At 41.0% G+C, this 15355-nt stretch overlaps 1 pseudogene; it reads left to right on the forward strand.

The window, feature by feature from the left end:
- Window positions 1-13736: 13736 nt before the first annotated feature.
- Window positions 13737-14442, forward strand: LOC109678983 (polyadenylate-binding protein 4 pseudogene; annotated as a pseudogene).
- Window positions 14443-15355: the final 913 nt, after the last annotated feature.

Consider the following 15355-nt stretch of genomic DNA (forward strand, 5'->3'; position numbering starts at 1 on the left):
ACCCAATGAAGCCCACAAGAATACTTTAAAAGAAGACATACTACAGGTACTCAATGAGAATTTTATAGAGATGATACTGGATAGGGTCAACCAAAATGTACAGGAGACACTCAAGAAATTCCAAGACAACAAAAATAGAGAATTTGAAAAAGCAAAAGAAGAAATAAAGGAAACCATAGAAGCACTGTTTGAACACCAAAGTGAAACACAGAACACGATGAATAAACAGATAAATGAACTCAGGACAAAAACAGACAACATTAAAGAGGAAACCACCCAGGATATGGAAAACCTCAGAAAAAAAAACGAAACAGAAATGCCAAACAAAATGGAAAGCCAATCCTGCAGAATAGAACAAACAGAAGGCAGAATCTCAGAACTTGAAGATGAAATGGTAATTAAAGGAAAACCAAAAAACTATTAATTAAACAACTCAAGATCTGTGAAAAGAAAATGCAAGAACTCACTGACTCCATCAAAAGACCAAACTTGAGAATCATGGGCATCGAAGAAGGAGAAGTGCAAGCGAAGGGAATGCGTAATATATTCAACAAAATAATAACGGAAAATTTCCCAAATCTAGAGAAAAATATTCCCATACAGATGCAAGAGGCCTCCAGAACACCAAACAGACCAGATCAAAATAGAATTACCCCCACACCATATCATCATTAAAACAAGAAGTACAGAAACTAGGGAAAGAATATTGAAGGTTGTAAGAGAGAAAAAACAAGAAACATACAAAGGTAAACGCATCAAAATCACAGCAGACTTCTCAACAGAAACATTAAAAGCAAGAAGAGCATGGGGTGAGATCTTCCGGGCACTGAATGAAAATAACTTCAACCCCAGGATACTCTACCCAGCAAAACTATCATTCAAAATAGATGGAGCAATAAAAGTCTTCCATGATAAGCAGAAACTAAAACAATTTGTGACCACAAAGCCACCACTACAAAAGATTCTTCAAGGGATTCTGCACACAGAAAGTGAAACCCAACTTAACCATGAAAAGACAGGCAGCACCAAACCACAGGATAAGAAAAAGCAAGACAGTGGAGAGTAACATCAAGTTAGGTACACACAATCAAACCTTCAAACAACTAAGACAACTAAATGACAGGAATCACCACATACCTATCAGTACTAACACTTAATGTTAACGGACTTAATTCACCCATCAAAAGGCACCGCTTGACGAAATAGATGAAAAGGGAAGATCCAACAATTTGTTGCTTACAGGAGACCCATCTCACTGACAGAAATAAGCATATGCTTAGGATGAAAGGCTGGAAGAAGATTTACCAAGCCAATGGCCCCCCAAAACAGGCAGGAGTAGCAATACTTATCTCTGACAAAGTAGACTTCAAACCTACATTGATCAAATGAGATAAAGAAGGACATTCCATACTAATAAAAGGGGAAATAGACCAAAAGGAAATAATAATCACCAACCTGTATGCACCCAATGTCAACGCACCCAATTTCATCAAACATACCCTGAAAGACCTAAAAGCATATATTAATTCCAACACAGTGGTTGTAAGAGACTTCAACATCCCATTATCATCAATAGATAGGTCATCCAAACAAAAACTCAATAAAGAAATCCAAGATCTAAAATATGCAATAGATCAAATGGCCCTAGTTGATGTCTACAGAACATTTCATCCAACCTCTACACAATATACATTCTTCTCAGCAGCCCATGGAACCTTCTCCAAAATAGATCATATCCTAGGGCACAAAGCAAGTCTCAGCAAATATAAGAAAACAGAAATTATACCGTGCATAATATCTGATCACAATGCAGTAAAACTAGAACTCAACAACAAAAGTAAAGACAAAAACCATGCAAACAGCTGGAAACTAAATAACTCATTACTTAATGAACAATGGATCATTGATGAAATAAAAGGGGAAATTAAAAAGTTCCTGGAAGTCAATGAAAATGAAAACACAACCTACAGGAACCTATGGGATGCAGCTAAGGCAGTCCTGAGAGGAAAGTTTATAGCCATGAGTGCATATATTAAAAAGACTGAAAGATCCCAAATCAATGACCTAATGATACATCTCAAACTCCTAGAAAAACAAGAACAAGCAAATTCCAAAACAAATAGAAGGAGAAAAATAATAAAAATAAGAGCTGAAATCAATGAAATAGAAACCAAAAAAGCCATACAAAAAATTAATGAAACAAAAAGTTGGTTCTTTGAAAAAATAAACAAGATCGATAGACCCCTGGCAAACCTGACTAAAATGAGGAGAGAAAAAAACCCAAATTAGTAGAATCAGGAATGCAAAAGGGGAGATAACAACAAACACCATGGAAGTCCAGGAAATCATCAGAGACTACTTTGTGGACCTATATTCAAATAAATTTGAAAATCTTAAAGAAATGGACAGATTTCTAGATACATATGATCATCCAAAACTGAACCAAGAGGAAATTAATCACTTGAATAGATCTATAGCACAAAATGAAATTGAAGCAGCAATCAAGAGTCTCCCCAAAAAGAAAAGTCCAGGACCTGATGGATTCTCTGCTGAATTCTATCAGACCTTTAAAGAAGAACTGATACCAACCCTCCTTAAACTATTCCACGAAATAGAAAGGGAAGGAAAACTGCCAAACACCTTTTATGAAGCCAGTATTACACTTATCCCAAAACCAGGCAAAGACACCTCCAAAAAGGAGAACTATAGGCCAATCTCCTTAATGAACATTGATGCAAAAATCCTCAACAAAATAATGGCAAATCGAATTCAACAACACATCAAAAAGATTATTCACCATGACCAAGTAGGCTTCATCCCAGGGATGCAGGGGTGGTTCAACATACGAAATTCAATAAATGTAATAAACCACATTAACAAAAGCAAAGACAAAAACCGCTTGATCATCTCAATAGATGCAGAAAAAGCCTTTGATAAGATCCAACACCATTTCATGATAAAAGCTCTAAGAAAACTAGGAATAGAAGGAAAGTACCTCAATGTTATAAAAGCTATATATGACAAACCTACAGCCAGCATTATACTTATTGGAGAAAAACTGAAACCATTCCCTCTAAACTCAGGAAACAGACAAGGATGCCCACTATCTCCACTCCTCTTCACCATAGTACTGAAATACCTAGCCAGAGCAATTAGGCAAGAAGAAGGAATAAAAGGAATACAAATAGGTAAAGAAACTGTCAAAATATCCCTATTTGCAGATGTCATGATCCTATACCTCAAAGACCCAAAAGACTCTACTCAAAAGGTCCTAGATACCATCAATAGCTATAGCAAAGTAGCAGGATACAAAATCAACATAGAAAATCATTAGCATTTCTATACACTAACAATGAACAAACTGACAAAGAATGTATGAAAACAATTCCATTTACAATAGCCTCAAAAAAAGTCAAATACCTAGGTGTAAACCTAACAAAAGATGTGAAAGACCTCTACAAGGAAAACTATACACTTCTGAAGAAAGAGATTGAGGAAGACTATAGAAAGTGGAGAGATCTCCCATGCTCATGGATTGGTAGAATCAACATAGTAAAAATGTCGATACTCCCAAAAGTAATCTACATGTTTAATGCAATTCCCATCAAAATTCCAATGACATTCATTAAAGAGATTGAAAAATCTACTGTTAAATTTATATGGAAACACAAGAGGCCACGAATAGCCAAGGCAATACTCAGTCAAAAGAACAACGCTGGAGGTATCACAATACCTGACTTCAAACTATATTACAAAGCAATAACGATAACAACAGCATGGCACTGGCACAAAAACAGACATGAAGACCACTGGAACAGAATAGAGGACCCAGATATGAAGCCACACAACTATAACCAACTTGTCTTTGACAAAGGAGCTAAAAATATACAATGGAGAAATAGCAGCCTCTTCCACAAAAACTGCTGGGAAAACTGGTTAGCAGTCTGCAAAAAACTGAAACTAGATGCATGTATATCACCCTATACCAAGATTAACTCAAAATGGATCAAGGATCTTAATATCAGACCACAAACTCTAAAGTTGATACAGGAAAGAGTAGGAAATACTCTGGAGTTAGTAGGTATAGGTAAGAACTTTCTCAATGAAACCCCAGCAGCACAGCAACTAAGAGATAGCATAGATAAATGGGACCTCAGAAAACTAAAAAGCTTCTGTTCATCAAAAGAAATGGTCTCTAAACTGAAGAGAACACCCACAGAGTGGGAGAAAATATTTACCAGCTATACATCAGACAAAGGACTGATAACCAGAATATATAGGGAACTTAAAAAACTAAATTCTCCCAAAACTAATGAACCAATAAAGAAATGGGCAAGTGAACTAAACAGAACTTTCTCAAAAGAAGAAATTCAAATGGCCAAAAAACACATGAAAAAATGCTCACCATCTCTAGCAATAAAGGAAATGCAAATTAAAACCACACTAAGATTCCACCTCACCCCTGTTAGAATAGCCATCATCAGCAACACCACCAACAACAGGTGTTGGCGAGGATGCGGGGAAAAAGGAACCCTCTTACACTGTTGGTGGGGATGTAGACTAGTACAACCACTCTGGAAAAAAATTTGGAGGCTACTTAAAAATCTAAACATTGATCTACCATATGATCCAGCAGTACCACTCTTGGTGATATACCCAAAAGACTGTGACACAGGTTACTCCAGAGGCACCTGCACACCCATGTTTATTGCGGCACTATTCACAATAGCCAAGTTATGGAAACAGCCAAGATGCCCCACCACTGACGAATGGATTAAGAAAATGTGGTATCTATACACAGTGGAATTTTATGCAGCCATGAAGAAGAACGAAATGTTATCATTCGCTGGTAAATGGATGGAATTGGAGAACATCATTCTGAGTGAGGTTAGCCTGGCCGAAAAGACCAAAAATCATATGTTCTCCCTCATATGTGGACATTAGATCAAGGGCAAACACAACAATGGGATTAGACTATGAGCACATGATAAAAGCAAGAGCACACAAGGGAGGGGTGAGGATAGGTAAGACACCTAAAAAAATTAGCTAGCATTTGTTGCCCTTAATGCAGCAAAACTAAAGCAGATACCTTAAAGCAACTGAGGCCAATAGGAAAAGGGGACCAGGAACTAGAGAAAAGGTGAGATCAAAATGAATTAACCTAGAAGGTAACACCCACACACAGGAAATTAATGTGAGTCAACTTCCTGTATAGCTATCCTTATCTCAACTAGCAAAAACCCTTGTTCCTTACTATTATGGCTTATACTCTCTCTACAACAAAATTAGAAATAAGGGCAAAATAGTGTCTGCTGGGTATTGAGGGGGTGGGGGAGAGAGAGAGGGGGCGGAGTGGGTGGTAAGGGAGGGGGTTGGGGCAGGGGGGAGAAATGAACCAAGCCTTGTATGCACATATGAATAATAATAATAAAAAAAACAGTTCCTTGAAATGTCCCAAGGTATTATATACCAGCAGCCTGTGTGTACTTGTTTTCCCTCTGATGGTATACTCTACCTGTACCTCACTCCTGGCTCCTTAATACCACATTCCCAAGTAAACTACTTATATGGAAGCTTTTGTCTTATTTTACTTTACCTTTGGAGGAGGGGGAGAGGGGAGTAAGATACAGGAATATGGGAGTTGCTCTATAAATATGAGTTATTTTTGAGTAAATTCAACTCTTGAAACTAGTAATAGAATCCATGTATTAAGGATGGCAAGCAATAAGACAGAAGGAGCCTGGATTGCCAACAAATATAAAGCACTATATCAACCCTAGTCTGAGTATGTATACATGAAAGAGAAGCAAATGTCTCCTTTTGCATACCACTATCATTTTGAGTTTTCTGTCACTCTTGACTGAGCCACATCCCAACTGATAATACAGCCTGATCCACTTTTCCCTAAATTAGTTCTTGATATGAAAAGTATTGTGCTTCTAAGTTAAAGTGGCAGAGCTTGTATGAGGAAAACATCCATGAATAACTAAGGTCAGGTACTACAGTCATGACTGACTGAAATGGTACAGGACTCCACAGTGGGTGAGGATTCTACCAGACATCATCCTGGGGAAGAAGTAACTCAAGTGGATTCATGAGGACTAGTTAGGATTTAAAGGAGTAAAAGAGCCAAGGCAGGAAATTCAAGCTCGGGGAAGATCAGGAAGGTGACCAGAAATAAGGAGTGGGCTGTGGAGGATGACAATGAGACAACCTCTCCAAAGAAGTGGTGGGGCTTGGTGAAAGTACAGAAAGCTCTCAGAGGGGTCCCTGTCTCTTGCCCATCACCAAGTACATCTACAGAAGAACTTGTGAGTATCCCTCATTACACAGGACCCCATGCCATTGTCATTAGTGTCTGAATACTGTCTGTTCCTGTTTCCATCCCACAATGGAGCTGTTATGTGAATTCAATGAGATGAAATAGGAAAAGCAGATAGCAGGATGTCTATTAATTCTTTTTCTCTGATGACACCTATCTCCACACAAAGTTCAGTTATCAGCAATTTGTACTTCAGTTTCAAAATGTGATTTCTAACAGTGATAATTAAGCCATTTAGCTTGTCCTCAGAAACCAACTGGCATATTAAGACTTTTCCTCCTGTACCTTTTAAAATATAATAATCCTTTCATATCAAATGCTCATTATAATAATGGTTTCCAAGGTTGGTGTTAATTGTCTCTCGTTATACAATTACAGATCACCCTGATTTTAGACCATACCATGTAATTATTTTTATTCATTAATAGCCAATACTGAGAAAGAAATGGAGCTCAGTTATTATTGAAGGGGGCTCTTTTACACCCTCAACAAGCACATCACCAATCAGTCACAACAGAGTGGCTGACTTTTTTTAAATCATGAAAGTTTATATTCTGTAACTTAAAAGAATTTGTATATGTTCTTGAGGGAATTTATTGCAAATGGTTCAGGAAAAGAGAGGTAAATCCTATAACCCAAGTCTTTGAAGGACAGATTTTCATAAGCTAACTCTAGAAAGTTCCAGCTAGATGATTAGGGAAAAAGAGGCACCTGAACACCACAGTTTTGAGACATCCTATTACAATTAAACACCAGAGTATGGAATGTAAAATGCAGATTGCAACGCTGAGCCCCAGAGATTCTGTTCAATGACTCCGTAAGGACCATGGGTTACACATTTTAATAACTCCATTCTCCCCCCTGGCATATGCATGTAGTGGACCACACTTTGAGAAACTATATTTGAAGATGTCAATCTTCAAACAAGACAAGAACTTCTCATTGATGTCAGAACCAATGTACAGGTGGAACATAACCCTAGGCAGAGAGGACAGTGTCGGGTGTGTCTTATACTCTCTTGTACTACTATAACCCAATACCTCAGGCTTTGGAGTTTATAAAGAAGATAAATACATTTTTCACAGCTTTAGAGGCTAAAGCGTCCCAGATTAAGGCACAAGCATTTGGTCCAGTGAGAGCATTCTTATCCTCAAAGAAAGTGGAAGGGCAAGCTAGCTAATGCCACACAAAGCCTCTTTAAAAAGGGACTCATCCCATTTCCCAGGGAGAAGCCTCATGGTCTACTCATCTCTTCAAGGTCCCACCTCTGAACATTATCACAATGACCACACCTAAATTCTAGAGGGTACACATTCAATCCACAGAATTTTCCCCAGCCCCTCAAATGCATGACCTTCTCACATACAAAATACACTCATTCATTCCCATAACTCCAAGAAGCCTTACCTCATTTTAGCACCAACTTTAAAGTCTAAAGTCCAAAGTCTTATTGGAACACCATATGGATGAAGCTCACAGGATGTTTTAGCCTGAGGCAAATTGCTCTCCAGCTGTGAACCTGAGAAATCAAACAAGTTATGTGCTTCCAAAATACAATGGTGGGGACAAGCACTGAAATTCCCATTCAAAAAAAACCACTACAAAAGAAGAAGAAAGGTAACAGATCCCAGGTAATCCCAAATTGCAACAAGACTGTTGGATCCTCAAATCCCTGCCAGTCACACACCTCCAGTTTTGCTTTTTTAACAGTGGGTGCCATTTTTCAAGATGTTCTTTGACTTTCCCTCCCTTTGCCTGGCATTCTAAATTCTAAAGAAAAGTTGTGCCTGAATGATTAAGACATTAATTGCTAAGTAATCTTTCTTTAGATTACAAACCCCAGGACATCTGGTGACCCTTAAATAATATTAGAATGTGTAACAACCTCTTACTCTAGCCCTGTGCCTGAACACACAACACACAAATTGCTGGATGTTAACTTGCAGAAAAGTAGCAAGTTTGTCTAAAGAATTTTAAGAACTAGCTCCAGCAGGCCAAAGTCAACTATAATGTTCTGGCCAGAAAAATAAATAAATAAATAAAGGAAGATACATGCCCTGGATTATAAAGACCCCTAACAGGTGGTCTTCCCCCAAACCTCCTTCTCTCGCACTATTTAAACCCTCTTGCATACCTGAGTTCCCTAAGATGGTCTTTTGATGTGGAGGAACAGCGCTGAATCACTACTCCTCTCCACCACCCTCCACACCTTCTCAGGGTGCTGGCCCTTGAATTAACCCAATTTCCTTCCACCAACTCTCACACCTGAGTACTGGCTTCTGAGTAGGGAGTAGATAGAATTGAGTAACACTTCATCACTCTTGCATCAAAAGCACATTGCTGCAGCTTTGCTAGGTGGGAACTACATGCTGGTGGCTCTACTGATCGGAGGTCTCCGGGGAATTCCTCCTCCTATGTCTGCACTATGCAAAGCCTTAGTGGGACTCTCTGAGGCAGCCCAATCATGGCAGATCTCTGTCTGAGACCCCAGGCTCTCATAGATATGCTCTAAAATCTAGATGGAGGTAGCGGTGTATCTTCAGTGGCAGAATTAACACCACAGGGATGCTACAAAAACTCACTGATGGTGCCCTCCAGGTCAGCAGCCCAAGGTGTACAAGGGCATGCTTGAGCCATGGCTAGGGACAGGGGCTGAGGAGTCCTGCACTGAAATTCAGGAAAAAGGGACCTAAGGAGACACTGACCCATAGGTGCTGTGGAGCTCCACTTTAGGCCATTCTTCCCTCAAGGTCAAAGCATTCTGGATTTATGATGGGAGGAGAAGCCTCAAAGACTTTTGACCATTTTCCCACGGTCTCCCTGAGTACACCTGGCTTCCTTATACCTATGCTAATCACCCTATGGAATGGTCCCTCGGCCACACCATTTGTTTTCTGTCCTAAACATTTTTCCTTTTTATTTTTTATTCTTTATATGGCCAACCTGAGACTTTTCTAAATGTTTTTGTTCTGTTTTGTCTTTAATTATAAATTCCAATTTTAAATTAATTTTCTCGTTTCAAATTTAACTATAAGAAGTTAAGAGAAGCCATGTATCATTCTAAACACTTTCATTAGAGATTTCTTCTACTAAATAGCCTAGATTGCCAATTTTTTTTTTTTGGCAGTATTAGGGTTTGAACTCAGGAACTCACTAGTTAAGCAGGCATTGTATGACTTAAGAACTGCCCCCATCCCCTTTTTTGCTCTGGCTGTTTTTGAGATGTCATCTAGCTTTTTGCCTGGATGCAAAGGGATCGAAATCCTCTTAGTCATGTTTCCTGCAGTAGCTGAGATGACAGATGTGCACCACTGTGCCCAAGTTTTTCTGTTGAGATGCGGGCTTACAAACATTTTTGCACAGGCTGTAACCACGAACCTCCTAATCTCAGTCTCCCAAGTATCTAGGATTACAGGCATGAGCTACTGCACCTGGCTCTAAAACATCACCCTTAACTTCTACCTTCCATAAAGTTCCAGGAAGTAGAAGTAACTCAGCCAAGTTCTCAGCCACTTCAAAACCAGGCTCACCTTTACCCTGGTTCCAATACACAGTTCCTCTCTCCATCCATGATTGCCTAAGAATGGCTTTTACTGTCTATATTTTCATATTTTGTTCTCAACAAGATGTTCTTAGGTTATCTCCAAGAAGATTCAAGCTTTCTAACTCTTCTCTTCTGAGCTCTGTCTGGAATCACCCTGAATGCTTCCTTCCTAGCAATACAAGATTTTTCTGACCTTCACTTCACCACCATAAGCCAGTCCCACAACTGCTTCCACATTTTTAGATATTTCTTATAGCAACATTCTTGTTTCTAGTAACAGTTTATGTCATACCCTTTTTTGTGCTACTGTAGTAGAATACCACAGACTGGGTGACTTATGAAGAATGGAAACACATTACTCACAGTTCAGTTCTGGACACTGGGAAGTCCAAGATCGAGATGCCAGCATTTCATGTGGGGTGAGATTTCTTGTTGTGTCCTTGTAGCAGCATTAACTCCATAGTGAGAAACAATTGCCAGTCCAGAAGACAGAGGCTTGCTAAAATTTACTAGCTCCTGACTGATGTTACAAACACAGAGTGAACACATACATAGCCTTTAAGTAACTGCATTCTTGCACACAGGCATCAGGAACCATATGGTATATTAATATAGCTTAAGAAGGCCATCTACACTAACAAGAAAACTGAGTTACAGAAACCTCTAGAGGTCCAGCTGGAGACAACCAACTCCCATGGCATCTGTGGCCCATAGTTCAAAAATAAGTTCTTTGTGCCCACTTTCTTAAAACTTCTCTTAAAAAATCTCTTGTTGGTCCTGGGGAGTGAGATAGACTTTGGACATGAGACCTCCATCTTCTCCTTCAGCCAGCTTTTTGAGTAGTCACCTTCCTCGCCTCAACACCTTGTATTTAATTGGCCTATCATGTAACAAATAGCCACACCTGGGCCCAGTAACATGCTCACATGGCAAAAGGAAGAAGAGCAAGAGGAAAAGCCAGCTGAATGGTGCCTGAAGGTTCTTTTACAAAATCCTTAATATCATTAAGGAAGAGTAGCCCATGTGGCCCTTCTTAAAGACCCCAGGTTCAAAGCCCTAAGAATCAGAGGAGCTGTTGGAATGACTCCAGTCCAAGACTGAAGTCCTGAAAATGCTGGTGGGGTAGGGCACCACTGATGTAAATCCTGGAGTCCAAAGGCTGAAGAACTGGGAGTTCCAGCCTTCAAGGACCTGAGAAGATTAACGTCCCAGCTCAGGAAGAGAGAAATTTCACCCTTCAGCCACCTTTTTGTTCTATTTGAAGCCTTCCCAAGATAGAGTGTTCCCAACAACACTGGTGAGGGCAACAGTCTTTGGTCTAACTGATTCACTTGCTAATCTCATCTGGAAACACCTTCATAGACACACCCAGAAATGATGTTTTACCAGCTATCCGGGCATCCCTTAGCTCAATCAAGTTAACATATAAGCTTAACCATCACAGAGTTATGAAAAGAAACAGGTAGCACATGCCCAGAAATACTATTTTTCCCTAATTTTTCTGTTTTTCATTCTGGACAATTAAGGGAATTTATATTTGTCTCCTCTTGAATCTTTCATGAAGTTTTTTTTAGTGAGGGACATATTAACATGTTTATGACAACCAAGAAAATAATACAAGCGTATGTAATCAAAAACTGAAATCGTGACCCTATTTACATTTTTTCATTATTTACTTCCTAGGTTATAAATAGTAACAGAATTGTAAGGATTTTTTTCCCATATTTTCTCCATATAACACCACACACAAGGGTTTTTGACATTTGATTTTGTGACACTATTTATTTGAGACCACATTTGGTGCTGTTATGCTGTTGTACTATTTGTACTTTGTAGCAATTTCTTTAAAGCAAATATTATATTGTTGACATTCCACCAAATAATAATTCAGTGGGTGAATTACTAATTTCTAGCATTTGTATAATGGTCTCTGATATTTCCAGCATGCTTTCCCTGTATGGTTCTTGCCCTCTTTTTATTCATTCCCTGGATGTCAACAATCAACAAATCAACTTCCTCTGAGCCTCAGCAACCCTTGTGATTCGAGGTCAAGGACACCGCTAAGAGTCCCACAAGCTCTCCTGGGCTTTTACCATCAATTGCTAGAGTAAACATCAAATTTGAAAATCATGTTGAAGAGAACAATGTTCCTGCTCTCAAGAAACAAAATTATTCCTAAGTCACACAACAAGAAGAAAGAATCAAGATAAAGGGAATTCAAGATGTATCCAACAAAATGAACCAAATCGGTGAGGCAGGTTGGGGGCGTTGAGTACAGAATTCCCTCTTTGCCTAGCATCCATATTGAATCTGAATATCCTTTTAAGTCTTCCTATAGCTCATGGAAAAGGTAGCTTAAAATTAATAGATGATGGGGAAAAGACCATGGCTCAATTTCTATTTGCTTCTGCCTTTTCTGTCAGGCAAGAATGATTAGAGGGCTCTCCACCGGGTCACTGCCACCTGCATGGTTTTCCAGGGTCAACAGGCAGAAGCAAAAAAGTGAAAAATTTTAAAAAGAAGTAAAAACTGAAGATGCAGAAGAGAGGGAAAGAAGGGGAAGAGAGGGAAAGAAGGGGAAGAGAGGGAGGGAGGAAAAGAAAGGAGTGAAAAGAGAAAGGTAGTTGATCCTTCTTGGGGAGCCGGCAGGGAAGTCACCTTTCCCGTGTCCACTGGTGTCACTGCTCTCAATCCATTAGTGCTGGTGTCTTTGTGTGCTGCGTGGCAGCCCATGCCCCCCACGCGTCTGTGCACGCGTCCCCGCACCACGGGCCCCCGCACCACGCGCCTGCGCTGCCTTTCGCAGCAGCGGCCCAGCCGCAGGGGCTGGCAGCATCAGGAAGCACAAAGATTTGGTTTTCCTGAGCTGTGGCTGCTGTGATCTTAACCCGCTGGGAGCCTGAGGCCTAAATTTATGGACAAACACGTGTCCCCAAACCCGCAGCGGGCAGTCGCAAGCTGCCTCTGAAGCATTTTTATCCCGTGCCGAAGATTCATTTTTTGGGGGGGGAAATTTGGAGCTTCAAGGCTGGGCAGCTGGAAATTTCAAACTCCCCATGAAGGACCATGTTGATTTTAAGAGGCTTTGTCTGTGGTTTTGTGGTCTCCGCTGAGCTCTCCCCACACTCAGACCTGCCTCCAAGCCTCCCTTACTCGAGCGTCCTCCGTGGCACCTGTGAGCACCGGCCCGGGCCATGGCTCCAAAAGGACCCCCTTTTGTCCTGGTGGGCCCCGTAAGAAGTCCTGGGGTGGGGAGATGACTGCTGCAGCCAGCGCTACCTCCTGGCCTCTGTGCACATGGGCGACTTGAGCTCAGATGTCACTGAGGCCATACTGTATGAAAAGTTCAGTCCTGCAGGGCCTGTGCTGTCCATCCAGTTCTGCCACCATAGGATCACCTTCTGGTGCCTGGGTTCTGCCCATGTCAGCTTCTTACAGCCAGCTGATGCTGAATGGGCCTTGACACTGTGAACTTCATGTGATTAGAGGAATGCCAATCCCAGAGGGATCCCTCCTTTAGAAAAATCTGGTGTGGGAAACGCCTTCATCATTGGCACCGGTGGGAGGGGAAGGGTATAAGGAAAGGTTATAGAAGGGTGAATGTAATGGAACTATTATGTACTCATTTATGAAAATGGAAAATTGAGAACTGTTGAAACTATTCCAGGAATGGGGGAAGGGAGGATAAAGGAGAATGGTGGAGGGGTGAATTCAACTAGGATATATTGTGAGAACTTTTGTAAATGTCACAGTGTACCCCCAATACTAAATAACTAAAAAGAAATAATGCAGAGAAAAAGAACCCAGATAAGTCTATAGATAACAAGGTACTTACGATACTTTTTCCACTTTTGAAAACATTCTGTCCTGTGGGATGAGCATGGCTCTAAGGGTTATGCCTTTGTCCACCTGGTGCCCAAGAGGCTGCTGACAAAGCCATGCAGAAGGTGAGTGGTGTGCTCCTTAATGATCCTGAAGTGTTTGTGGGCAGATTCGAGTCTCTGAAAGAGCAAGAAGCTGAGCTTGGAGCCAAAACCAAGGAATTTGCGAATATTTGTATCGAAAACTTAGGGGAAGAGGTAGGATGAAAGTCTGGAAGAGCTATTCAGCCAGTTTGGTAAGACTCCAAGTGTTAAGGTGATGAGAAATCCCAGTGGGAAATACAAAGGCTTTGTCTTTGTGAGTTACAAAAAACATGAGGATATGCCAATAGAGCCGTGGAAGAAATGAATGGGGAAGAAATCAGTAGGAAAGTCATATTTGTAGGTCACACTCAGAAGAGAAATGGCAAGCTGAATTAAAACAGAAATTTGAAAGGTGAAACAGGAGAGAATTAGTCAATACCAGGGGGTGAATCTCTACATTAAGAACTTGCATGACAACATTGATGATGAGAAATTAAGGTACGAGTTTTCTCCTTTTGGATTAATCACCGGTGTTAAGGTAATGCTAGCAGATGGAAGAAGCAAAGTGTTTGGCTTCATCTGCTTTTCCTCTCCTGAAGATGCAACCAAAACAGTCACTGATGAATGGATGCATTATGGGCTCCAAGTCACTGTGTGTTGCTCTGGCTTAGAGGAAAGGAAGGAAGAAAGGCTCACCTGACCAACTAGTATATGCAGCAGGTGGCTGGGGTGAGAGCACGGCATGCCAATGCCATCTTAAATCAGTCCAGCCTGCAGCTGGTGGCTCCATATTACACTCTTAACCAGTTAGCACAGTTGAGCCCTAACCCACACTGGCGGTGAGGTGGGAGACCTTAAGGCTTCCAAGGAATACCAAGTGCCATCCACCAGTCTGGGCCTCATCGAACTCTTCACCATCTGGCTTCAACTGGATCTGAGTGCCTGGACTACTTGACAATGAACTTTGCTGGGGCTTTTGAGCCCAGCAAGGGCTGACTGACAGCTGCCAGTCTGGAGGTGTTCCCACAGTTGTGCTGCAGTTGCTCCTGTTGCTCCACAGGCCGTACAAGCATCTGCAGTCCCCACCCTGCCATAGAGCCTCTGCAGGCACCCAAGACTGCAGTTCACATGCAGAGGCAGGAGCCTTTGTCTGCCTCTATGCTGGCTCTGGTGTTTCCCCCTTTTCTCCCCCATCAGAAACAGAAGCAAATGCTGGGAGAACATTTGTTCCAGCACACTCATCCAAACAATGCATTCAGACCTGGCTGGGAAGATCACCAGGACTCTGCACATTCTTGAGTCTCCTGAGTCTCTCAGGTGGATGAAGCTGTGGTCATTTTACAGGCTCATCATTCCAGAAAAAAGCTGCCTGGGAGGGTGCTGCTGGTGCTGCTACCTCTTAGACAAGGAAAAACTGGGGCAAAACCCAAAAGACCCTTCAAGGAATTCAACTCAAGGTTTGAAGACTTCTAGCTTGTCCTTTGGACCTCGACACCCCAAGTTGCAGATTTAAGTGGTCATTTCGTATCAAAAGGTAAATTATGAAGTGGCTAGAATTTTTCAACTGAAAGAGTATATTCTCTG

This window comes from Castor canadensis, chromosome 10 (genome assembly GCF_047511655.1).
Source record: "Castor canadensis chromosome 10, mCasCan1.hap1v2, whole genome shotgun sequence".
NCBI classification, from domain to species: domain Eukaryota; kingdom Metazoa; phylum Chordata; class Mammalia; order Rodentia; family Castoridae; genus Castor; species Castor canadensis.